Source organism: Dipodomys merriami, unplaced genomic scaffold (genome assembly GCF_024711535.1).
Source record: "Dipodomys merriami isolate MVZ:Mamm:240054 unplaced genomic scaffold, mDipMer1.0.p SCAF_252, whole genome shotgun sequence".
Lineage (NCBI taxonomy): Eukaryota > Metazoa > Chordata > Mammalia > Rodentia > Heteromyidae > Dipodomys > Dipodomys merriami.
The window spans coordinates 1,066,072-1,093,291 of record NW_027203960.1 but is presented as its reverse complement, the minus strand read 5'-3'; positions in this window follow the sequence as shown (position 1 = coordinate 1,093,291).

Here is a 27,220-nt window from a genome sequence, read left to right as displayed (position 1 = left end):
ATCCAGTGGGTCAAGGAAGAAATTAGAAAGGAAATTCAAATGTTCACGCTATTCAACAAAAAGGAGCAGCCGAATTACCAGCTCCTCTGGGACACAAGAAAGGCACTACTCAGAAGCAAGTTTATACCTCTGAGTTCCTATGTCAACAAATTGGAGAGATCTGAAACCAACAATTTGATGAGACATCTGAATCTCCTTGAAAAATAGAAGCTAGATAAACCCCAATCCAGTAGACGGAAAGAAATAATTAAAATTAAATCAGAATTAAATGAATTAGAATAAAAAATACTACAGAAAGAATCAACAAAACAAAGAGTTGGTTCTTCGAAAAAATTAACAATATTGACAGAACCTTAGCAAATCTTATCAGAAAAAGAAGAGAACACACACAAATAAATAAACTGAGAGATGAGAATGGAAACATTACCACGGAAACAACCAAGATTCAGAACATTTTAAGGGAATACTTCTCAAAACTTTATGCTAAGAAGTTTAAAACTTGGAAGAAATGGACCTTTTCCTAGCAAATATTGGCATGCCAAAACTAAACCAAGATAAGTTAAACCAGCTTAACAGGCCCATATCAAGCATTAAAATACAAACAGCTATAAGAGACCTCCCAGCTAAGAAAAGTCCAGGACCAGATGGTTTTACAGCAGAATTCTACAAGGCCTTCAAAGCAGAGCTCACACCAATAATCCTCCAACTCTTCAATGAAATTGAATGAGAAAGTTCACTTCCGAACACATTCTATGAAGCCATCATAAACCTCATCCCAAAACCAGTCAGGGACTCATCAAAGAAAGAGAACTCTAGACCCATTTATTTGATGAACATTGATGCAAAACTTCTCAATAAGATTTTGGCCAATCGACTTCAACAATTCATCCAAAAAATCATAAACCACGATCAAACAGGATTCATTTTAGCCATGCAATGCTGGTTCAATATGCGCAAATCAATTAATATTATTTATCACATCAACAGGAGCAAGGATAAGAACCACATGGTTATCTCAATAGATGCAGGGAAAGCATTCAACAAGATTCAACACCCCTCTATGATGAAGGTTTTGGAAAAATTAGGAATCCATGGAACATTCCTCAATACAATAAAGGCTGTATATGATGAACATACAGCCAGTATTATACTTAATATTGAAAAACTAAAACCATTTCCCCTTAACTCAGGAATAAGACAACGGTGTCCACCCTCTCCACTTCTCTTCAACCTAGTATTAGAATGCCTATCTACAACAATAAGACAAGACGCAGACATAAAGGGGTTCCAAATAGGGAAAGAAGAAATAAAACTCTCCCTCTTTGCAGACGACAAGATCTTGTATTTAAAGAATGTCATAGACTCCACTCCCAAAATACTCAAGCTGAATCATACCTTTCGCAAAGTACCAGGGTATATAATTAACCATCGAAAATCAATGGCTTTTCTGGATGCCAACAATGAGAAAAGTGTGTCTGAAATTAGGAGAACAACTCCATTTGTCATAGCCCCACAAAGAATAAAATACCTAGGAATTAGCTTAACCAAAGAAGTGAAGGACCTCTATGATGAAAACTTTAAAATCTTGAAAAAGGAAATCAACACAGAACTTAAAAAATGGCAAAACTTCCCAAGCTCCTGGATTGGAAAGATTAACATCGTTAAAATGGCAATACTTCCCAATGCTATCTACAAATTCAATGTAATACCTGTCAAAATTCTAACCTCATTCTTCAAGGAAATAGAAGAGGCAATCCAAAAATTCATATGGAACAATAAAGACTCCGAATAGCAAAAACGCTAATTAACGGGAAGAACACTCTTGGAGGAATATCAATACCAAATTTCAAACTTTACTATAAATACATAGTAATCAAAACAGCTTGGTACTGGCATAAGAAGAGACATCAGGACCAATGGAATAGAATGGAAAACCCAGAAATGAATCTACAGACATATAGCCATCTAATTTTTGATAAGGGAGCTAAAAAAATAGAATGGAGGAAAGACAGCCTCTTCAGTAAATGGTGCTGGCAAAATTGGTTAACTACTTGTAGAAAAGTAAAGGTAGTTCCTTATATATCACCCTGCACCAGAATCAACTCCAAATGGTCAAAGACCTCGGAGTCAAAGCAGACACTCTGAAAACACTAGAGGTTGGAGTAGCAGAAACCCTAGGTCTCCTTGGCACAGGTCAAAATTTTCTTAATAGAGACCCGGAAACATAACAAATCAAAGAAATGTTGGACAAATGGATTGCATGAAGTTGCAGAGCTTCTGCATGGCAAAGGACATAGCTAGCAAGATCAATAGTAAGCCCACAGATTGGGAGAAGATCTTCACTAGCCATACAATGGACAAGGGTCTCATATCTAAAATATACTTGGAACTCAAAAAATTAAATCCCCCAACAACAAATCCTCAAAGAAATAACTGCCCAATAAATAAGTGGGCTAATAACTTAAAGAGAAAATTCTCTGAAGAAGAAAGAAGGACGGCCAATAGACACATGAAGAAATGCTCAACCTCCCTAGCCATAAAAGAAATGCAAATCAAAACAACATTGAGATACCACCTCACCCCAGTTAGAATGGCAAAAATCAAGAACTCTAATAACAACAGATGCTGGATGGGATGTGGACAGAAGGGAACCTTACTTCATTGTTGGTGGAAGTGTAAACTTGTTCAACCACTTTTGAAAGCAGTATGGAGGTTTCTCAAAAGACTCCACATGTAGCTCCCCTATGACCCAGCAGTACCACTTTTGGGCAATTACCCAAATGTTTACTAATATGACCACACTAAAGCTACCAGCACAACTATGTTTATTACAGCATTATTTACCACAGCTAAGATATGGAACCAACTCAGATGCCCCTCAGTAGATGAATTGATCAAGAAAATGTGGTATATATACACAATGGAATTCTATGCCTCCATCAGAAAGAATGACATTGCCCCATTTGTTAGGAAATGGAAAGAGTTTGGAAAAATTATATTAAGTGAAGTAAGCCAAGCCTAAAGAAACATAGGTCCCATGATTTCCCTTATTTGCAATAACTAGTATATGTCGGAGTCAAGCAGAAAAGATCAAATAATGTGATGTTAGGAAAATGAACCCTAAGATATGTATTTTAAATGTTTTTTTTTCTTTCATGCATTTGTTTCTAACTCATTTATAAGATTATATCTTTGTTGCTTTGTACGTCCCTCCCCCACAGTATAACTCCTGCTTTCACTATATTTGTTGTCGGCATAATTTGTGGAGGATATGGGGGAAAACAAGTCATTTTAGGATACAGGTGGACCCGTTGCAACTATTTTAAATACAAGTTGTCATGTCGAAAACGAACTTTACAACTTTCGTCCGGGGGTCGGAGGTGGGATTGGGTGGGGCATGGGGGAAAGACTAGGAAGGATGTGAAGGGTAAAGAAACGAGGAGGTTGCAATGCTTGATAAGAAATGTACTCATTATCTTGTCCATGTAATTGTAACCCCTCTGTACAGTATGTTCACAAAAAATTAAAATTAAAATAAAAAAATATGATCCAGAATAGCAAAAACGATCCTCCACGTAAAGAATACTGCTGGAGATTTATTGCAGTTTAATTTTATAGCAGCATCATTCATGATCAACACATTCCACTGTGACATTGATAACATTCCATTGTTATTCCTATGGATTGGAACCAGTTTCTTAAAATCTATTGTCATTGGTTGGTGTCAGGATGAGGATTCAAAATCAGGATCTATGTTGCCACGTGGGCCTAGGGATTCTCTGATATTCTGCCAGCCTTCATCAATGCAAGGTGAAGTACCCTTTGCAACAGTGTCATTCAGACCCAGGAGGGTTACCGTGTAAAGAAGAAAACTTAAAAAGGCAACATTTTTTCTGTGCATTGTTTTTCCTGCAAGGCCTGGGGGTCTAGGATCCCAGGAGAAGCAGTTTGTCCAGTTGCTGCACCCCAGCATAGGGTGATCAAAGCTGAGGCAGAGTTGCTACGACCTGAGTTCAAACCCTATGCTGAGGAAAATTTTAAAAAAAATTAGCTCCCTGGCTTTGGATTTGAACGCAGGATCAAGGTAAATGTGCAGCTATATGGATGAAGGGGAAGATCACTGTACTTGAAGATAAGAAAATCAGGACTGTTCACTAGTCCTGAATTCAAGCCCCAGCCCTGGAAAACATACTATTTATATACATTATAAAGATAGGATTTTACTTACCTGTAGATGTTCAGTCCATACATGTCTGATATGGTTGTTCCTTGTATTTTCTGTTTCATTCATTTATTTACCGTTGATTTTACTATGATGAAACCCATTCTGTTTATTACATTGATGACATCCTATCACAGAGCATCCAGATTTGTAGAAATGTTCTCCATCATGCCTGACACCCAGGATTCTCAGAGAAAAGGAAAACAAGTTTCACACTTGGTTCTTACTCCACAATCCACTTGTTGGTAGTACTGCCATCTGACTCAGGGCCTAGCAGGACCAATTGGCCAATAAGTCAAGGTGAACACACAAGCCTGTGAGCATCTAAGGAGCTAGGCCATTCCCAGGATCTGACATTGATCCCCAAGGTGGTTCACTATAGTCATAAATTCATAATTTAAACATAGAATCTATATTGACATACATGTGTGGACAGCATCTTGTATTCGGCATAGTTCTCCTTTTGTTGTCTATAATTCATGGAGGTATTGTGTATTTTACTAAGCATGGTGACAGGTATAACTGTGCTAACATGGATGATGACCTGTTCCCATGGTTATAGAGTTGCCTAGGCATTCTCCATCCTAGTTGAGACCTAAGACGTTCACAGAAGAGGAAAACATGTGCAACAACTTGCTTCTGACATCAGAATGAACCTTTTGTCAGAGCTGGGATTTGAACTCAAGTCTGGGCAGCTCTGTTGCACTGGGGGAGAAGGAGAAGCTCATCATCCTTGAAGACTAGAATGTCAGGACTGGTCCAGGGCCTGATTTGAAACCACAGCACTAGACAAAATAGCAAGGCCACCTTTTTTAAACATAGGATCTCTCTTTACCTATAGGTGTGGTATGCATCTTGCATTCAGTGTAGTTATTCTTTTTATTTTGTGTCTTATTCATGGACATATTTTGTATTTTATTGTGTGTGTTGACAGATATAACAGTGCTGACATGGATGACAACCTGTTCCCATGTCTATAGAGTTGCCTATATAGCATTCTCCATCCTCGATGAGACCGAAGACATTCACAGGACAGGAAAACATGAAACATGGGCAACCTTGGGTTTCTCACATAAGAATGAATCTTTTGGCAGTGCTGGAATTTGAACTCAAGGCTTAGCAGACCCAATTGGTGAATGGGTCATGGTGAACACAAATGCCTGTGAACCACTGAGGAGCTAGGCCATTCCTGGGACCTGAGATCAAGTCCTGGTGGGGGCCAATATAGTCTTAATTTCATAATTAAACAGAAGATCTATATTTCCAAATATGGCTGGGCAGCATCTTGGGTTCGGTGTAGTCACTCTCTTTATTTTGTGTCTTATTCATTAATGTATTGTGTATTTTCTTGAGTATAGGATGAAAGATATAACTCTGGTGACCTGGATGACAACCTATTCCCATGAGTATAAAGTTGTCTATACATTTTCTACCCTAGGGAGACTGAGAACTTGCACAGCTTAAGCAAATAGGTGTAACGACTGGCTTCTCACATCAGGGTGAATTTTTGTCAGTGCTGGGATTCGAACACGGAGCCTAGGAAGCCCCACTGCTCAATGGATCCACATGATCACACCAGACTGTGAGCCACTAAGGAGCTTGGCCATTCCCAATAACTGAGATTGAGCTCCAGGGAGGCCAAAATGGTCCTCAATGCATCATTGAAACATGGGATATGTATCCACATCCATGAGTGGACTGCATCGTGCATTGAGTGTAGTTATTCTCTTTCTTTTGTATGTTATTCATGGATGTATTGTGTATTTTTTGAGTATATGATAACAAGTATAACTGAGCTGACATGGATAACAACTTATTCCCATGGCCACAGGGTGGCAAACGCATTCTTGAATCATAGCTGAGACCCAGGACTTGCACAGGAAAGGAAAACAGGTGCAACAATTGGCTTCTGACATGAAGATGAATCTTTTGGCAGGTCAGGGATCTGAACTCGGGGCCTAGCAGGCCCAATTGGTAAATGCATACACATGAGCACACCAGCCTGTGAGCCAGAAAGAAACTAGGCCATTCCCAGAACATGAGATTGAGCCCCCCCGGAGGGAGATTGGGGAGCATAATAGTCATCCATTCTTAAGCTGAAGGTAGTATGCAAATAAGTACATATTTGTATAGAGTAGGAGAGATGGTGACCTGTAATGGAATCCAATCTGCACAACTACCGATTCTTGAACCTTTCCTGATGCCTCCATTTCATGACTGTGATGCTTGTTGTCATGTTTAATCAACTCTACTTTACAAATAATCAACACCCCATGAGTCTTACCTATCATTTCTTACTTGCATCATGCACTAATTACTTATTCAAGGATGAGATCGATAGCATTCCATGACTCTTTCTAGGTCCAGAAACCAGTATCTCAGGATCTTCCACCATTCCCTCCTCATAGCGGGGGCTGAATTCAAGCCTCAGGCCTGGAAAAGATACTCCTTGTATACATTTTAAAGGTAGGATTTACATTTCCCTACAGATGTTCAGTCCATATTGTGTTTGGTGTGTTTATTCATTTTATTTCTTGTTTTATTCATTTATTTACCATTTATTTTATTGACTCTGATGACACCTATATGATTTATTACATTGTTTATATCCTATCATATAGCATCTAGATTTTAGATGTGTTCTCCATCATGCCTGGCAATGCAAGGATCTGAACTCAGGGCCTAACAGGCCCAATTCATGAATGGGTGAGTTTGAGCATGGCAGCCTCCTGCCAATGAAGATGTGAGGGAGTTCCCACACGCTGAGATTGACCCCCAGGTTTGGCCAAGATAGCAATACATAGATAGGCATATGATAGTATACAAATCATTATATATTGGTGAAATGTGCCAGAGCCAACTATCTATGATTGAATGACATCTACTACGTTCCTACCAACTCTTAGGTATTTATTATACTGTCATGGAATGAATATATTCTTTTTATGCTTAATAAACTATTAATTAAGATCAATCAGCATTCTAAGATTATTGCATCCAATTTTAGACTAGACCAATGCATGTACTACTCTTCCAATCAGTGGTCCTATTTATAGGAATGAGTCTCTCGTGATCTCTTGCCATTAGTGTCAGGACTGGGATTTGAACCCAGTGCCTATGTTGACAGGTTGGCCTATGACTTCACTGATACCCCACCAGCCATCAGCAATGGCAGGTCAGGTCCACTTTGAAACCGTGTCATTCATATCCAGGATGGTCATTGTGCAAAGAGAAAAATCCTAAAACCTCAGCCCTCTGCAGCTGGCAACTCTTTATGCTTTCCAGCTATATTTTTTTCCTGAAAGCCCTCTGGGCCTAGGATCTCAGGTTTGGCAATGGGTCCAGAGACTGCATCCCAGCCTAGGGAGATCCAAACTGAGGCAGAATTTCCACGACCTGACGTAAAGCCCCATGGTTGGCTAAAAATAAATAAAAAATAAATAAATAAATAAATAAATAATAAATTTTAAATTAAAATAAATAAATAAATTGTTTAACTAGATACAAATAAATGAAGCTCCCTGGTTTGGAATTTCTACCAGTTTTATTTCCTAGCCAGGGATTTGAACTCAGGATCTCGGTAAATCTGTAGCAATGTGAGGGAAGAGTTGCCACTACTTGAGTTCAAACCCCGTGCCAACCAATAATAAAAAAACTAAGTCACTGACCTCGGCAGGGGGTTAATTTTATACCCTGATACTTTGCCAAAATTTTGAATCAGTTTGAGTAATTTGGGAGTGGAGTCTATGGCATTCTTTAAATACAAGATCATGTCATCTGCAAAGAGGGAGAATTTTATTTCTTTTTCCCTATTTGGAACCGCTTTATGTGTGCATCTTATTGCTGTAGCTAGGCATTCTAATACTAGGTTGAAGAGAAGTGGAGAGAGTGGACATCCTTGTCTTGTTCCTGAGTTAAGAGGAAATGGCTTTAGTTTTTCAGCATTAAGTATAAGGATGGCTGTAGGTTTGTAATATACAGCCTTTATTGTATTGAGGAATATTCCATGGATTCCTAATTTTTCCAAAACCTTCATCATAAAGGGGTGTTGGATCTTGTTGAATGCTTTTTCTGCATTTATTGAAATAACCATGTGGTTCTTATCCTTGCTCCTGTTGATGTGATGAATAATATTAGTTGATTTGCATATATTGAACCAGCTTTGCATCCCTGAAATGAATCCTGTTTGATCGTGGTGTATGATTTTTGGATGAATTGTTTAAGTCGATTGGCCAAAATTTTGTTGAGAAGTTTTGCATCAATGTTCATCAAATAAATGGGTCTATAGTTCTCTTTCTTTGATGAGTCCCTGACTGGTTTTGGGATGAGGGTTATGATGGCTTCATAGACTGTGTTCGGAAGTGAACTTTCTCATTCAATTTCATTGAAGAGTTGGAGGATTATTGGTGTGAGCTCTGCTTTGAAGGCCTTGTAGAATTCTGCTGTAAAACCATCTGGTCCTGGACTTTTCTTAGCTGGGAGGTCTCTTATAGCTGTTTGTATTTTAATGCTTGATATGGGCCTGTTAAGCTGGTTTAACTTATCTTGGTTTAGTTTTGGCATGCCAATATTTGCTAGGAAAAAGTCCATTTCTTCCAAGTTTTAAACTTCTTAGCATAAAGTTTTGAGAAGTATTCCCTTAAAATGTTCTGAATCTTGGTTGTTTCCGTGGTAATGTTTCCATTCTCATCTCTCAGTTTATTTATTTGTGTGTGTTCTCTTCTTTTTCTGATAAGATTTGCTAAGGGTCTGTCAATATTGTTATTTTTTTCGAAGAACCAACTCTTTGTTTTGTTGATTCTTTCTGTAGTATTTTTTATTCTAATTCATTTAATTCTGATTTAATTTTAATTATTTCTTTCCATCTACTGGATTGGGGTTTATCTAGCTTCTATTTTCAAAGGAGGTTCGGATGTCTCATTAAATTGTTGGTTTAAGATCTCTCCAATTTGTTGATATGGGAACTTAGAGCTATAAACTTGCCTCTGAGTACTGCCTTTTCTCTGTCCCATTGGAGCTGGTAATTTGGCTGCTCCTTTTTGTTGAATAGGATGAACATTTGAATTTCCTTACTAATCTCTTCCTTGACCCACTGGATATTCAGCAGTGTGTTCTTCAGCCTCCATGTGTTACCGGACTTTGTTTGGTGGCTTTTGGTGATGAGCTCTTATTTTATTCCCTTGTTGTCTGAGAGAATGCAAGGTATTAATTCAATGTTTCTGAATTTGGACAAGTTTGCTTTGTGGCCTAAAATGTGTTCTATTTTAGAAAATATTCCGTGTGCTGCTGAGAAAAATGTGTATTCTGATGCTGCTGGGTGAAATATTCGGTAGAAGTCTGTTAAATCTAGTTGATCTATGCAGTTGTTTAGAACTGTGTTTCCTCTGTTGAGTTTTTGCCAAGTTGATCTATCTAGTGGGCAGAGTGGTGTGTTAAAATCCCCAACAATTATTGTCTTTGGATCTATGTGGGATTTGAGAGAAAGTAGTTTTTCTTGGATAAATTTGGGTGCTCCATTGTTTGGCGAATTGATATTTAGAACTGTGATATCCTCCTGAAGGAGAGATCCCTTAATTAGTATGTAGCGACCTTCTTTATCTCTTCTCAAAGTTTTAATTTGAAGTTTATTTTATCTGATATTAGGATTGCAACTCCCTCCTGTTTATCTGGGGCTGTTTGCTTGGTAGATTTAGCTCCAGCCTTTCACATTGAAATTGTGTTCATTTTTACGGGCAAGATGTGACTCCTGAAGGCAGCAGATAGAAGGATCTTGATTTTTAATCCAACAAGACAGTCTATGTGGCTTAATTGGAGTGTTAAGTCTGTTCATGTTAAGAGATAGGACTGAGAGGTATTTGGTAGTTCCTTCCATGTTGTCCACCTTCTTGGGGGTTGCAAAAACTGGGTTCTTCCTGTGGTTCTTGGATTGTCAGTTTGGGTGCAGTTTCTTGGCCTTTACTGTGGTCTTGTTGGTTTTCTATGTGTAGGACGTCTTTAAGAATCTTTTGTAGGGCTGGTTTGGTGGAGATGTATTGTTTCAATTTTTCTTTGCTATGGAAGGTTTTTATTTGGCCTTCAGTTATGAAGGAGAGTTTAGCTGGGTACAGTATTCTTGGTTGATAGTTGTTTGTTTTTAGGGCATGGCATACATCATTCCAGGCTCTTCTTTCTTTGATTGTCTCTGCTGAGAAATCTGAGGTGATTCTAATTGGTTTCCCTTTATAGGTGATTAATCTTTTCTCCTTTGCAGCTTTTTGGCCTGAGTTCATCCTGTGTGAATTATAATGTGACAGTGGGATGTCCTATTCTGATCTGATCTATTTGGACTTCTAAAAGCTTCTTGTAGCTGAATAGGCCTATCTTTTTGCATGTTTGGGAAGTTATCTGCTAGGATCCTGTTAAAAAATTTCCTAGACCATTAACTTATGTTTCTAGGTGCTCCTCTACACCCATTATCCTTAGATTAGGCCTTCTGGTTGTGTCTTCCAAGTGTTGGGTAGATCTATCATATTTCTTGTACTTGTCTTAGATTGTTGTATGTTCTTTCTCTATAATATCTAGGCTGTCCTCAATCCCCGAGATTCGATCTTCTGCATGGTCTACCCTGCTGTCAAGACTTTCTACTTTGTGTTTTTATTTTTTTTCCTTCTAATTGGACAGCTTTGATGGCTTCAACTTCTTTGTTGAAGCTTTGTTTTAGAGCTTGTATGGACTTCTTTACTTCCTTAATTTGGTGTTCAGTGTTTATTCTGAAATCACTTTGTTGATTGGTTATGGATTCCTTGGACTCCCTTTCCTTCTGTTGGGTTCCATTCAGCACTCCCTTTGTGGTCTCCCTGACTTCCTTCAGCTCTTTGTTAATGTATCCCATGAATGCCTTTAGTCATCTTTGTGTAGTTCCATCCTGCTCTCTCAATTCCTGAATTACTCTTTGCTTAGCTTCCTCCTGTTAATGCTATTCTTGTGTTTCCCTTTGAGAGTTGTCAGCCTGTTCACTCCATTCCTGCCTTTCTCTTTGAGTACTCTCAAGCTGCTCACGCAAATCCTGTATCAGTTTTTGAGTAGCTTCCTCACACTCATGATTTTCCTGTATAAACCTTTGGATTGCCTCCTCTCTCTCCCTCTCATGCTCAGAGTCCTTTGTAGGTGTTCAATCTTTTCCTCCATTGACCTTTTGTTTGCCTCTTCTCACTCCCTATCACGCTTATACAGAGTTCTTTGTATGTTTTCAATCTTTTCATTTATCATGTTTGCCAGCAGTGTTTGTAGAGCTATTTGGGAACTCTTTTCTGGATTTTTCATTATCTGTTGTGTCCCCTGATTATCATGCGTGGGAGTGGAGATACCCACACTTGCCATTTTTCTTGTGGTTATCCCGCTTACTCTGCCCATTTGGGATGAAAGTAACACCAGTTTTGTGCTAGAACACTAACTTAAGGCAAGCATCAACCAAAGTCTAAATTTGCACAGTGAATAGTCTGCAGATACAATCTATTTCAACAGATACCTCTTTTCAACATCAAACAACTATATATTAATGGGCTACGAACCGCAAAGAAGAATTTGGTAAACCAGAAATTGTTAGAGTTAGGGAGAGATATGGGTCAAAAATAGGAATAGAGTGATGTTGGAAGGTACAGGGAAAGTTAACTTAACTAAGTCCTAGTCTCACACTAGGAAATATGTTGGATAGGATGAAAGTAGAGAGAGAGAAACCAAGAAGAAAGAGACAGGAGAAAATGAGACCAGAAAAAATAGAAAAATAAAAATTAATAATATGCAGAAACTAGAACAAACTATTCGAAGAACGTGAATATAATGAGAGAAGAGGTGGGATATAAAGGAGATGTGAAAAACTTAAAAATAAAAATATTTAAAATATTATATAGGTATAATGAGGTAGTATTGCTATTAAGGAATTTAAGTCTCAGTAGTTTTAAATTGAGTAATAAATTTGTGGATTAAGTGTGTACACAATTGGGGAGAGGGTCTAATAATCAACTACGGGTTTATCTGAGGATGTGCAGAACAACAATTAAGTCCCATAAAGAAGAAGAAAAGAGAGGAAAAGGTGAAAAGGATAAGGAAGAAAGAAAAAAAAGATCAGAAGTTCAGTCTAGCCAAGCAAAAAACAAAAAAAAAACTATTTTAAAAAAGAAGAAAAAAGAAAAAAAGAAAGAAATACGCACACACCCATGTATCCCTAAAATAAAAATTATAAGGGGAAAAAAAGTTACTAGAAAACAATGTTTTTCAAAAAAGGTAAAAATTAAAACTTAAAAAAAGTTTTAGAAAATAAAAAAAAATTTTAAAGGCATTAAAAAAAAAAAGAAAAAAATATATTTTAATTTTTTGGGGAGGGTTGGGAAAAATCATGTATCTCCCTTGTGTCTATAATCAGCCTCTGGTTGGAGTTTCTGGTCTGCTTGTGGTCCTGCGGCTTGGTTGGTTTCTTAAGTCAGTTTGTTTGGATAGGCAGAAAAATGGTCTGCTTTACCCAGGATTTTGCGATCCTCCTCCCCAGTTAGTTCAATGGGAGGGGGGGTCTGCTTTGAGTATCACAAATGAGGGAGATGCTGTGATGAGGCCAGGTTCTGAGTGTAGTTGAGGCCTTTCAGCAAACAGTAGCTTTTCCAGGAGGCTAGTTTATGAGAAACTCACAGAGCCCAGCCTGAAGCCACTCTCAGGGTTTCTGTTTACTGATGTTGAGGCTGCTAAAGGGAGGGGCAGCCTCTGGTTCTGATTACCCAGTGAGGAAAGCCACTCCTAGGGCTGGTGCCCTAGCTGGGTGACTTTTCCCTGGGTGCAGCTGAGTCGGCAGGTCACGCCACTAAGTTCTTGTGACCTGTTAAATAACTCCTTTTGTTCCAGGGCCTGAGTTGGAGCTAGTAGCTCCTCCGAGCTTTGTTGGTATCCATGATGGAGATCTCCAGTACTAGTGTGGAGGGGTGGCCGTCCCTCCTCTGCTCCCTGAGAAGGAGTGAGGATGTCAGGCTTCTACTCATGCCGAGTCTTGGTTCCTGGGTCCTCTCTGGTCTGCGAACTGCAGGATGAAGATGTCTGCTCCTTGTCGGATCTTGCTGGTGTTGAGTAGAAATCGCTCGAGCCACGTCTGGCTCTTTTGTCCCGGACTCTGTTTCAGGTATGGCAGTATGGCCTCCGCCGCCGACGCTACCGTGGCAGCTGCTGGCAAGAGCTGAGATCTGTCTCCTTGCCTGGATTTTCCCTCTCTGGCCTAACTGTCTGTCCTGTGATGGCACACTTGGTGTGATTCTCTGGCTTAGGACTGTTCACTGGAACTCTAAAACTGCTTTCTATGTGAGAGCTTGTTTAGCCTCCAGTTTCTCCTCTGCCATCTTCCCAGAACCTTATTCTGGGTCTTTTATTGTGGAACCAACCGAGATGCCCCTCAGTTAATGAATAGATCAAGAAAATGTGGTATATATACACAATGGAATTCTATGCCTCCATCAGAAAGAATGATATTGCCCCATTTGTTGGGAAATAGAAAAGCTTGGAAAAAATTATATTAGGTGAAGTAAGCCAGGCCCAAAGAAACATAGGTCCCATGGTTTCACTTATTTGCAATATATAGTACATGTCTGAGTCAAGCAGAAAAGGTCAGATAAGTTGATGTTAGGGAAATGTACCCTAAGATATGTATTCAAATGTTTTTTTTTCTTTCATGCGATTGTCTCTAACACATTTATAAGATTATTTCTTTGTAGATTTCTATGTGCCTCCCCAACGGTATAACCCCTGCTTTCACTGTATTTGATGTTGGTATAATTTGTGGAGGGGAAGGGGAAAAACAAATCGTTTAAATAGGGATACAGGTGGACCCCTTGCAGCAATGAGAAGTACAAGTCGTTATGTGCAAAACGAACATTACAACTTTGGTGAGGGCGGAGGGATGGGAGGATTGGTGGGGGGCGGGGAGGAGGATGCAAATGGATGGGAAGGGGAAACAAAGTAGTAGGCTACAATGCTTGATAAGTAATGTACTCATAATATTGTCCATGTAATTGTAACCCCTCTGTATTTTCACAGTAGTATATATATATATATATATATATATATGGTATTTATATTATATATACGCTCTCTATATATAATATATATACCATATATATATATATATATATATATATATATATATAATAAAGTAAAATAAAATTAGACTGCATCATTTCAGGAGGATGATTGATTTTATTTATTATTTATGAAGCATAAAAAGAATATTATTATTCACAGGAACACAATAATTTCATTATACTGATTGATTTCATTAGTAGTTTAAGGATGTAAACAATAACATTAATTATATGGAGGCATAATCAATACCGAGGAATTGGTAGGAATGTAGTCTATATAACTGAATAATGTATAGATATCTCTGGTACTCTATAAAGATATATATTTATTAGCATACTGCCATCTGCATGTGAATCTGTTCTTACTTTCTTAACATCTGGGGTACAATCTCTGGTTCTGGAAACTGCCTATCCACCCAGGATGGCATGATGACACTCACCCATTTATGAGTTGTAGGGCATGAATTCCGATGCCAGCATTCCCAATCAATCGTGGAATAAGAAGCTGATGGTGACACATATTTTCCTTTCCTGTGAATGTCCTCGGTGTCAGTTATGAAGTGGAATACATATGTAGACCTATATCCTATTTAATCAATGTAATCAATGTTCTATGTGCCATAATAGTCAATAACATAAAGGGTCAAAACATGAATAAAACAAAAAATAAGATAACTATACTTATGGAGTCTACATATGTATATAAATATAAATCATATGTGTAAATTGTACATGAATAGGATGATTTCTAATGGTGAGGATCTATTTAAGGACTAAGGAAAAGACTTGAATTTCTTGACTTTAAGGAGGCAAGCTTTCCCTTCCCACACAGTGCAACAGAGTTAACCAGACCATGAGTTCAAATCCCAGTCCTGGCATAAAAAATGGCACCTTTATATTATGTGAGGCCCAATTCTTTGGTATTTCATTATACCTCCATTTTATGAATATGATTGTTTAAATGCTTCATAAAATATTAACTAAAATCGATCAGTGTCCTATAATATAATTGTATATAATTTTATCCTAGAATCATTCAAGAACTTCGCATTAAATTATCACATATATCACATTCCATTGGTAATTATGTGGATAGGAACAAGTTTCTTAGGATTTCCTGCCATTTGGACGTGGCAGGATCAGGATAGGAACTGTGGGCTCCAGCTCCCACCACTTCAACCCATGGATATGGAAATCCCAGGTCTGTCCAAGAACATCAACAAGACCAATAAGTGGCTCTCAGTAGTCCTCCTTGATACTTACAAGGCTGTGATGTGAAGATCATGGTCAAAGTCACCCTAAGCAGGAAAGTCCTTGAGACCCCTGACAAACTTCAGTGCCAACAAAGCCAGAAGTCCTGTGGCTTCAGTGTGGAGGGTGAGCCTTGAGCAAAAACATCTCACAGACTGTGCCCAGATCCTGAGTTCAAGGTCCAGGACTGGCAACAAACAGACATACACAACTATCTGTGCAGCCATCCAACTAAAGCAGGTCACCCTCTTGTCCCCAATTGAATTGGACAGAGTTCCATAGGAAAGGGCTGGAGGACCCTCTGTCATCTTGACTCTGCCCATGCTGCTGGCATCACAGGATTCCGGCCACACCCCCATTCTTTCATGTTTCTTTCTGATTAATGGGATACAAGAATGGTGGCCCTGCCCACATTCCAGGCTTCCCAGTAGCACCTAGATTCCCTCTGTTAGTTTACACCACTACCAGCAGTTGAGGAAGGTAGAGGTGGCTGAGTGATGAGCAAAAGACTTGATGTGACTTTGGAGCATAGTAGGAAATTGATGTGCCAGCCCACCTCCTGGCCCCGTCCCTACCTTCCCGAGGTGGTGCCAGGTTTCAATCCTCAGAAAATAGCGCCCTGCCAACTGGCCTAAAGCCCCAAACCGGTCTCTGCCCCTGGTCCTCTGCTCTGGGCCCATGTTTCCATAATGCCGCCGCCATTGCTGCTTGCCACACCTGGAGCAGAAACCAACAGATTCTCCCAGCAGCACAGGTGAGTGGCTTCCCAATACCACCCCCACCCAGGTCAGACACACCTCTGCGGGCACCATGACCCCCTGCTCTCCCTGGCTCTGAGGAGCCACCTTTCTGTTGGGCGTTTCTGAAATAGAGACTCAATGTATGCTCAGGCTGGGCTGGATCACAGTCCTCCTGTCTATAACAGGTAGATCTTCTGTAGTTGGGATGTTAGACAAGTAGCGCCATGCTCATTTATCGATTTAGATGTATTATCCCAAACTCTTAGTCCACAGCAGCCAATTCTTGGCCACTGGTGAAGCTCTGGGTAGGGCCTCAACCATCAGATCTCAGTCTCCTCACAGGAGAGTGTGAGGAAACAATAGATTTATACAGAGTATCTCTAGAGCATGGCTAGGCACAGAGGGAGAAGCCTTCAGTTAAGGTTCTTGGCAATTCTGTGAGCATATGACAGGAAGATAGTGGAAAGGTCTCAGGTGGGGCCAATTATTAATCGTGTAACAGGTGGGTATTATGAAACAAAACATGGCTCTCTTTCATCATTAAATTATCCCCATAAGACAGGGGATCCTTCACTCTGTTGAGTTTTGCAGGTGGGGAAATCAAGGAACAGAGAAGCCAAGTGACCTACTTATGACCTCAATTCACAGGAAGCTCAGCCTGACTTCTCTACCATGCTCCCTAGGACAATGGGTGCTAGTCAGTCCATTTCTTGTGGTGGGAAGTCCACTTATTGTCAGACGTGGGGCTTGAACTCTAGGCCTGGGCTCAGTCCCCAAGTTCCTCAGCTCAAGGCTACCACTTGAGCCCATAGCACCACTTCCAGTTCTCAGGTGTTTCTTTGAAGATAAGAGTCTCACAGCCATTCATGACTGGGATAGCTATGAACCATGATCCTCATATCTCAGCCTCCTGTGTAGTTAGGATTAGAATTCTGAGGCACCAGCACCTGAATGAAGTGTAATTCTGACTTTCTTTCTCTCTCTCTCTCTCACAGGAACAGGTTGAATGGGTGCTGGAGGAGGTGGCCCAGCATTCCCATGTGGCTGGAACCCAAGGTGGCCCTCTCATGCTGGAAGTGGTCTGTGGGTAAGGGCAAAAAAAATTTTTTGGTTAGTAAATGCAAAATAAACAACACATACTTGGAATATATAATTGCACTCTGACACCTGACAATAGTCCCTTATTCATGTACTTTATTTTATTAGGATACTGTGTTGAACAAAGTTTTGTTCATTAGGTCACAGCACTTAATGCCAGGAATGTTCTTAGATGTCAGGTGAAGATTAATTCTGGTATTCAAAGATTCCAGGGTTTTGTGTGGTCACTGCTAATCACAAAGAGAAGGGTAGTCTAAGTGAGATTTGGAAATCTTTTTGGTCAGTCATGACACCAAAAGGCAGAGCCTAATTAACAATTGTGACACAAGAGAAGAAATAACTCCAGATGGAAGGAATAAATGATAGTAACTAAGGTGTAGCAGAAACTGTTCTAGAGATCCATTTTTGGTTATTGAAAAACTAGTTATCAACTAGGCTTATTCCTCATTGCCTTTAGCATTTTAAATCTCTTAGGCTAGTTCTTAATCTCTGTGTGATAAACATATCTCCTTCTATGCTGTTCTTTCATACCTGATCCCTTTGCTTTCTAAAAATCTCAGTCTTTCTATATTTCTCTATGAACATTTCCTGATACTAAATACACCTATACAGATGGCAGAGGATGCTAATGTAAGGGTCCCAAAGCTCATGAGTCATTAATGTAACAACATGGAAAAGGAGGACCTATTTATTGCTACCTCAATTTTTCTGAAAAGCTGCATTGGCATCATTTTGTTCAAATTTCCATTCTTTGGCTACATAGTGTCATTCAGTGCACATAAATGCAAATATGAGCCAGGTCCTGGAGGTTCATGCCTGTAATCCTAGCTACTCAGGAGGTTGAGATCAGAGGATTGTGGTTCAAAGACACCCGGAAGTGGTGCTTTTGCTAAAGTGGTAGATCCCTCAACTTGAGATTAAGAGCTTAGGGACAGCACCGAGGATCAGAGTTCAAGCCTCACGACCAACAAAAAAAGCGAAATATGACTTTAAGTTTCCCCCAAAGGAACGACAAGGTAAATTAACTTCCCAAGCAGAAAAAATAATTCCAAAATTATTCAGTGCACCTACTTTTGCTGAGTTACTTAAGTTATGGCTTTTTGCTGGACATAGTCTTTTATTTTAAAAATTGTCAAATATTTGGTTTACAGTAAACTTCATCTAGTATTTCTTGTTTCAAACTCAAAGTCTATACAGTTGATGCCACTTAGCTGTCTTAGAATCTTAGTTCAAAGCCAACCCAGGCAGGATAGTCGGTCAAATTCTTATCTGTAATTAAACAACAAAAAGCAGAAGTGGAGTTTTGACTCAAGCAGTAGTGTACTAGCTTTGGGGGCAGGTGGGCAGGAAAGACAACTGTTCAGGATCAGGGTCCAGCCTCTGGGTCAAGCCCCAGAACCAGCACAATCCAAACAAACAAGCAAAAAAAAAAACCCAAATATTTCTTTGGGACCCTCCTTAAAGGAGCACTAGTCTGAGAAGAGGAACTTTTGCTTATCATAGTCACTGGATCCTGCTTTTTTGGAATTCTTATTGCTCTGGAGAACTCAGGACTAGACTAGAGGAATTGATAACTGTCTCCTGCAAAGAGAGAATCATCTCAGGAGTGAAATATCCATACATAAGACATTTTAAAACCTCCATGCCTTTGTTTGTTTGCTGTAGAACACTTTTAAAACAACGCTATTTCCTTTTGTTCTATGCTGGTCTTCAAATGACACATTATTTCTTTTTGTAATACTCTCACCTAGAAGTTTACAGAAAAGTTTTATATGAGTATAGAACACACTCGAAAAAGTCAGGGACAGAGTTTCCTTCAAGTCTTGGGATTCTTTTCTTGTACAGTAAAAAAGAAAGCACAAGTTAACATGAAATTTGTCATTCCTCTGTGTTCATTTCCTCTCCTGGGAGTTTCCACATCCAATAGCTGTTATTTCCAGTAATAATCGATGGTGCTGCTTGAGATATGATGAATGATCTGGGTTCACTGAAATAACACAAGGACACCTTTGGACCTGAGGTAACACGTGTTTCAAAGACAACTTAGTAAAGAGAAAATACGAAATTTATGTTGCTTATAAATACTTTATCAATGACTACATTGAGTTCAAACTTTGTAAGTTCTCTGTAAATTAAGGCGAATTTTAAATAGGAAGAAGGTTCTCAGTCATTCTTTTTATGTGTGTATGTGCTGCGCATTATTTCCCAAATGTACATGCGTTAACAGTAAGGGAAACAATAGCAATTATAGGAGAAAGAGAAGTTCTGTGTTTAAGTATAAGGGTTCAATATACTATAAAAAGACTCTACAAATAAGACAACATTGAAACAATAAAGCCAAGTCCAGTATGTAGATTTATGGGAGTGATATAGAGAAAGCATTACTCCTACGTGGAACACGAATTATGAGGGCACTCCCTTTCTAAATCATGCTTGCTAATCAAGCAACTTTGTAGAAAGAAGAATGGTAATATAATTCTGCTTCCAAAAAAAGTCAGAAATAAGAGCACGGACGTAACAGAGAAAAAAGTCCATCTTGAGAGAGCAGGGAATATACTAGCAATGAACTGGTGACTAAGATGACATTTCTTTTTCTTTCCTTTACTTATATATTTTTTTGTTGGTTGTGGTCTTGGCACTTGAACTCTGGGCCTAGGCACTTTCCTCTGCTAATCCACTCAAGGCTAATGTTCTACCACTTGAGCCACAGTGCCACTTCCACTTTTCTTGCAGTTAATTGGAGAAAAGTGTCTCTGGGATTTTCCTACCTGGGCTAGCTTTGAACCCCAGTCCTCAGATTTCACCGCCACTCAGCTTAGGATCACATTTCTAACAGGGTACACTCAGTATATGTAATGTGTATGTTCATCTATCTTTATATGCATTCTGGGGTTAAAAATCTGGGCTACAGCTTAGACTTTACACTCAAAAAATGTTTGTAGTTTAAAAGCTGATTCTACTGGATAAATAAAACCTACAAATATAAAGGAGCCTGGGAAGTTCAGTTTACATCCAGCCTGGGCAGAAGAGTTTTTGAGACACTATCTATAATTAACCTGCCAAAAGCTGGATTGGAAGAATGGCTCAGGTCATGGAATACCAGTCATGAGGAAGATTGATAAAGAAGAGCTTGAGGCTTTTGCATGCATACATACAAACATAATCATAAACACAGAGGCACTTAAATGCGCACACACAAATACACAAATGATACAACTCTCAGAATATGTAGAAAATTTAGAAAGCAATAGAAAATATATCCTGAGTAAGACTAGAATCAAGTGATAATTAAATTAGAAAATCCTCAAGTGAACTTTCTTCAAAAAAGTTTGAGAATATTACATAGGTAAACTTGAGATAGTAAGAGAGTCAAGTAATCAATAGTAAAGGGATTTGATCCATGGAGGAATGAATCAGAGACCCTGCAGATGTATTTGAAAATGTTCAAATCCTGTGTCAAATGTTAGAAAATCTTTGAAAATAGTACATGAAGAGTCTAAGAAGTCTAGTGGATAATATCACTGGAGAAGTTCAGAATTGCTAGTCCGTATCTAGATTAAATAACCAAGAAACTATGGCAGGGCAAAGTGATACAAGGCTAGAATTCTAGCATTCAGACTTAGAGGAGATTAGAGAGTGGAATTACATAGTGATAACTTCCCTGGACTAGTTAGTATAATTTTGTCTTAATAAAACAAACCAAACAAGAAAGGAATACACAGTTGGAAGTTTGGGCTAATTTTGTCACTATGTTTTGAGAAGTTAAGTTTCCTATTACAATGCAACTCATATATAATCCTCAGGTGTGTTTCAAATGCTCTCTTCATTACAGAACATTTCTAGATGCAAAATGGCTCTTGATTCTCATCCAAAATTCTCTTATCATAATTCTGTTGGATTCCAAAGAATTGATGAAGGATTACAAAAGCTTAACCCCAGAGAAAAAGCAAAGTTCTTCTAATGTATGTCTTTGTAGATATTGCTAAATTAGAATTTAGATTTAAAATAAATGTTTTGGTTTTGTTTTTAATTACATATTCTATAAGACACTACAAATTTCTTTTTAAGTAGAGGGTTTAATTGACAAATTCACAAATGATTCTTGCATTCTACTTGCCTAGAATATTCTTTCAAGAGAGTTATAATTAGAACTTAGTTAATAGATAATTCCAACAGTTCATGTATAAAATGATAATGTGAATAATGTAGACAGTGTTGCGAATAAAAAGATGATGTTAATTTATAAATTTAGAAAACAGCAATTTTTGAGGCTTTGGTATAACATGGTATGAAGAGAATAATTTTATGACATCTTTTTTTCTACCTCTATGTAACACAGGAAGCAATTTCCTAAATTATGTGCCTCTGTATACAATGAGAAAATTGCTAGGTTTAGGTTTGTTTTTTGTTTTATTGATTTGTCATAGGGCTTGAACTCTGGGCCTGGACACTGTCAGTGAGCCTGTTTATGTTCAAGGCTCGTGCCCTACCACTTCAACTTCAGTGCCACCTATGTCTGGCTTTTTTGAAAAGTTTCTTGGAGATAAGAATCTAGGGAAACTTCCTCCCTGGGTGGGCTTTGAACTGAAATCTTCTGGTCTTAGCATCCTAAATATCTATGATAGTTAAAAAGCATAAATATAAATAATATTTGCAAGTGTTCTGATCTCAAGAATACCAGTGGGGGAAAATGATGTAACCGAGTTTATTGTGGTGTTCTTTCCAGAACACAAAGGGCATCACATTAGCAGAGGTGTAGTATTTTTCACAATAGAGATAAGCTATTTGTGATGTGAATTAAAGGAATTTTGAGGTGTACCCTACAAGTTGGAAACTGTTGAGCTAGGATGACTTTATGGCATAAATCTTTGGATTGATGGTCAAAGAAATAATAACTTACACTGATAAAAAATTGCTTACTCTTGAAGAAATAATTATTACAGGTGCGTCATAGTTTTATCCTCTACCAGAATGTGACTATTTTTCTGTTGATTTCTCAATCTGTAACATCTCACCGGAAACTGCATCTATTGCAGAATTTCATAACATGCCAACAGGAATGGAATGTTCAGAATTTGAAAATGAGTAGTTATCAGTCATAGGAATTTTGAAGAATACAGATATTCTCTCCTCTTAACGACTTACTTACTTTTAAAAGTTATGGGTTTCCATAGAATTAAACTGTTTTTGGTTTGAGTATGAGAAAGTACTAAATTTATTCTTTTTTCAAAATATTGTCAAGTATATTGTGAAAATATTGTCTAGTTGGATTCAAGTTGATTGTCCTCTGATTAAAAAGGGGTATTTAATTCAAATTAGATGCAAAATAGTATCAATTTTTAAAAAGTTACTGCATAAAGAATAATATTTACTATACCAATACAGTGAAATTTTTTCATGCAACTTATTTTGTAAATTAATTTTATTGTCAAAGTGATGCACAGTGGGATTACAGTAATTGTAAGGAAGTTACTACATAACTTTTCAAAGATGTTACCCCCTCCTTCATTTTTCTCACAGTTTTCCTTCACCTCAATACTCCTCACAAGTTTTAATGTACATTTCCAACATATTGTCTTGTGAGTAATGCTATTGCATTGTCTTGCCCTTTGTCCTTTGTCTCGCCATTTTGTTGTTCCTCTTCCCTTTCCTAATTAAGGCAAATGTATACACAATACACAGGGTACCAAAATCAAATACAGCCAGGGACAAACCATAGGGGAAAAAAACCCAAAGAAAATAGAAATCACATAGTACATTAAAAACACAAACCACAAATAAAAATCTGTTTCCATATCTTGGAGTTCATTTTGCTCAGCATCAGCTTATATAGTCATATATATGCATAACAAAGACACTGGAAAATAATAGTTTCATGGACACTATATCATGAAAACAGCATGTAACAGTTTTTGATGGTAAAGGTGGAATTAGGATTGGCAAATTTGCGATTCTGATAAAGGAATTTCAAAAGAGTTTTAAAATTATGCCAGGTAAATTTTAATCGTTCAAACTTTTTTTTTAACAACTTAGCCTATTAAGAAAATTTAAAATTCCCTGGGAAAATAGGCTTTCATGCAAAGTAATCCATGTAGACTTAGTTGAGAGGGAGCAATGTTGAAGATGGCTCATTTTCACACTAAACAAACAAACCTCAGAAACCTTGCTATAAATCCTGTAGGTTCCCTTGAGAATTATCCTTACCCAGGACATATATGCTCACTGTGTGAAACAAGGTTGTAATGGAATTTAAATTCATATTTCTTTACAAAAGACTTCAAAATTTGTGATTTGACCTTTAATTACCAAACAGAAATGCTCTGAAAAAGATAATTTGGGTCAAAACATTTAGGGACAAATTGCCCTCCACAATGAAAGAAGGTATTGGATATAGACTTTTCTGTTTATAATACTTTCCACAATGTCTTTGCATGTGAAGCACTGAAACAAAGAAAAAATCTGATTGGATACCTCAAACCAATGATTTCACATTTCTAAGTAGCTCACAAAATATAATATCCTTATTAACATGAGATAGTAAAGACTTCTCTTATTACATTAGCCAAAAAGTTTTGGGATCAGAAAAGAATTGAGCAAATTGAAAAGGTAAGATAAGGTGTTCTTAGAAGCTCTAGCTAAAGCATATTGGCTTCAGCAGTAGAAGGATTCCAAAACTTTTTGATATAGATTTTGTTAATATTTTTGCTACCCAAAGTGATTTTGCGGAGAGTATTTGGCTCACTACAATGCACAACAGATTGAATGAAGACATGAACATAAATTCCACATCCAAATAAAAGAGTTTAAAAAGAGAAACCATATACTTCTTCAGCTTCACTAGACTTGAAGCCAAGGAGGTGTGATTATTTGGAAATCAAGCAAGAACTATGAGGAGGACATAGAAGTAGGACAAAGAAGTATTGTCCGTTGTAACAGACACTGTCATACAAGGTATGGGTGATATAACTCTATTTTTCTCCATATATCTTGTTGAGCAAATGCAAGACCAAGAGAAAATAATCTATTGAAATAATTTTGGAAAGAATAACTTTGTTCCTGATATGTTATCTAAGTAGAGACTTAGGAGAGAAGATTAAAGTGGAGTATACTTCCTCTAAGCATTTGTTAGCAAAATATATCTTTTAGGTTAGAAGTGATTGAACCAAAAAGTGGGGGAGTAATTATTTTGTGGCCCTTTAGACACAAGAAGACTTTCAAGGTAAAAGAAAAAAAGTATAGATATTAATTTGTGATCACAGCTTCTTGGACTGATTTTATGGAGACAAAGTTTACATTAGAATTTGTCCTCATTAAGATAGATGTTGGGATTTCTTAGCAACCAAATGCAAGGGTGAAGTTTAATGGACTCTCTTGGATAAGTAAACAGCATGGTAGAAAAAAATGGCAAATAATATTTTGTAAATTAGTTTGGTTAATTACTTTGCCAGAACAAAGAATGAAAGATATAGTTCAAAATCACTTGACTTAAAAGTATGAAGAAAGAGTACTGAAGAGAGATGAGAGAAAAAATAGAGGACTCTTCTGTCTCCAGTGGAGTAATGTGTTCTTGATCTTGTTTCTTCCATTCTATCTTCACAAGCTATCAAGTGTGGCTGAGGACTGGAGTATTCATTGCAGACAAAGAGAACGCACAGAAGAAAATATTTGCAGCAGATGTTGGTGATTATTAACCTTGGACAATCTATTTAAATCTGTTCAAAATTCTCTGCTACCCCAAACTGCCCACTTTGAACAACTTTGTTTGCTTTTCCCAAGACTACCCTTCATTAACTATTTAAAATTTTGAGAGGTCCATTCATCCTCTCTAGAGATTGCTGTTTAGTTGTGATTTTTGTGTGTTTTTGTTTTTTGTTGTGTTTTTTAACTAAATCTCAAAAGGTTGTGCACATGTATTACAATAAATATGTCCATCAAATTTCCCAGTGCTCTTGGATCAGAGTGACTCCTTCTATCATTCTCAACCAACCTCTTCTCCAAGATTTAATTCAGATTTACGACTTCCTTTATCACATATCTACATTGAGTATTCTAGCTGTACTTGTCCCTTGTTCCATTTTTTATTCATTCTATGGCTTTCCTCTCTGGTTTCAACTTCCTGATAGTCATTCTGTTAAACTCTCTGTTAATACTTTGAAAGGTTTATATACATTCCATGGAGTTTCAATCCTGCTTATACTTGAACTGATGTCAGTATATATTTCCATAATTCATTCATCTGCAATAACAATTTGCAAGACTGGAGACTTGAAGCCCCTAGACATGATTTTATTCTCATCCATTTGGAAGATTAATCTTTAGTCAACAAGAAAGATTAAAAATGGCTTAGAATATATTCCTAACTAACAAATTTTATAAATGGCGTTGTAATAGGGCTTGTGATTATTTTATTTTACATGGGATCATATTTTCTACTACCTATAAGTTTTGGAAAAAGAAGAAAACTATGATTTACTACTATAAAGGAATATGATAGAAACAGAAGACAGATTTTATGTTTGTCACATCTCTGATGAGTACCCATATTCATGACTTTAAGTCCTATTTCTTACTATGTTAAAAAGATAGGAAAAACATAAAACAACATGTGATCAGGCAACTATTTGTGACTTTTTAAAATGTACCTTATTAAGTGATGAAATTTACTTTATTAGCTAGTTTTTGGGTTTGAATTATGGGAGGGTGTTCTATTTAACACATTCCTGGAAGACACCTACTGAACAACATAAATGTTGGGTGGTACTATTTCTACACTTTAATGAATGGTTGAACCTGTTTGGCATTAGTGATGGGTAAATAAATCAACTCTTTTGTAACTTGCACCCTAAACTTGAAAAGTTTGCAATGTCACTAATTATCATCGACTTGTCAATTGTTATTTTGGTGAATGTGATTTTAAAAGATTATTTGAAAAGGAATCTGTTTTCAGGAGATTAAATATAGGTTATCATTTGTTAGTGAATGATAACATTTTTATACGGCAGAACCAAGTTTTCCTGAATTACCAGTATTTTGAAGCATTAACGATCTTCTCAATTAATGTTTTTGTGAATTATATTTGACCTGTAAGTCAAGTTTTCCTAGCCTTGGTAGAACAATTATGGATCTATCGTTCTAGGAACTATTTTTTGGCCTACTTATGCTGGACTGAAATCTTTCAGTAATTATTAGGAGAGAGGTATTAAAAATAATTTGTGACATTTGTGATCTTGTTCACTCATATGTGCTGGTCCTTTGTAAATTGAAAGTTTGTATTACTGTACTTTCTTTCAGATTTTGTGATCTCATCTTTCATTTTAAGTTGCCTTGCATTTCACATTTGCTTACTGCTAATTCCAGTGTCGTAAGGATTGAGATGGATTTTTATTACTTTCCGTTGGCACATTGCATGGGCCTAGGTGAGAAGTCTTGCCCTTGTTACTTGATGATGCGGATAACTGAAACCTGACATCCTAGTACCCATGTGTCCTGCAGAAGAATAATAAGTTTTAGACATCATGTCAGCAAAATTTGGGTATAATCAGTAGGAATGCTTCAGAAATATGGAGAAAAACATTTTGGAACCAGTGAGTTAAAATAATAAACAGAGCAGGAGTGTAAATTCCCTTATAAATTAGAGGAAAATAACAATTTTTTTTAACAAAATGAATTCTGAAGACCAAGAACACTTAGAATGTTTATACCGAAGACATTGCATTGATACTGTTCATATATTAATATATATTCTAAACCTAATTATTTATATTCCAATCTATTTATTGTAATATATATCTATTTATTTGTCAAATTATCAGTTA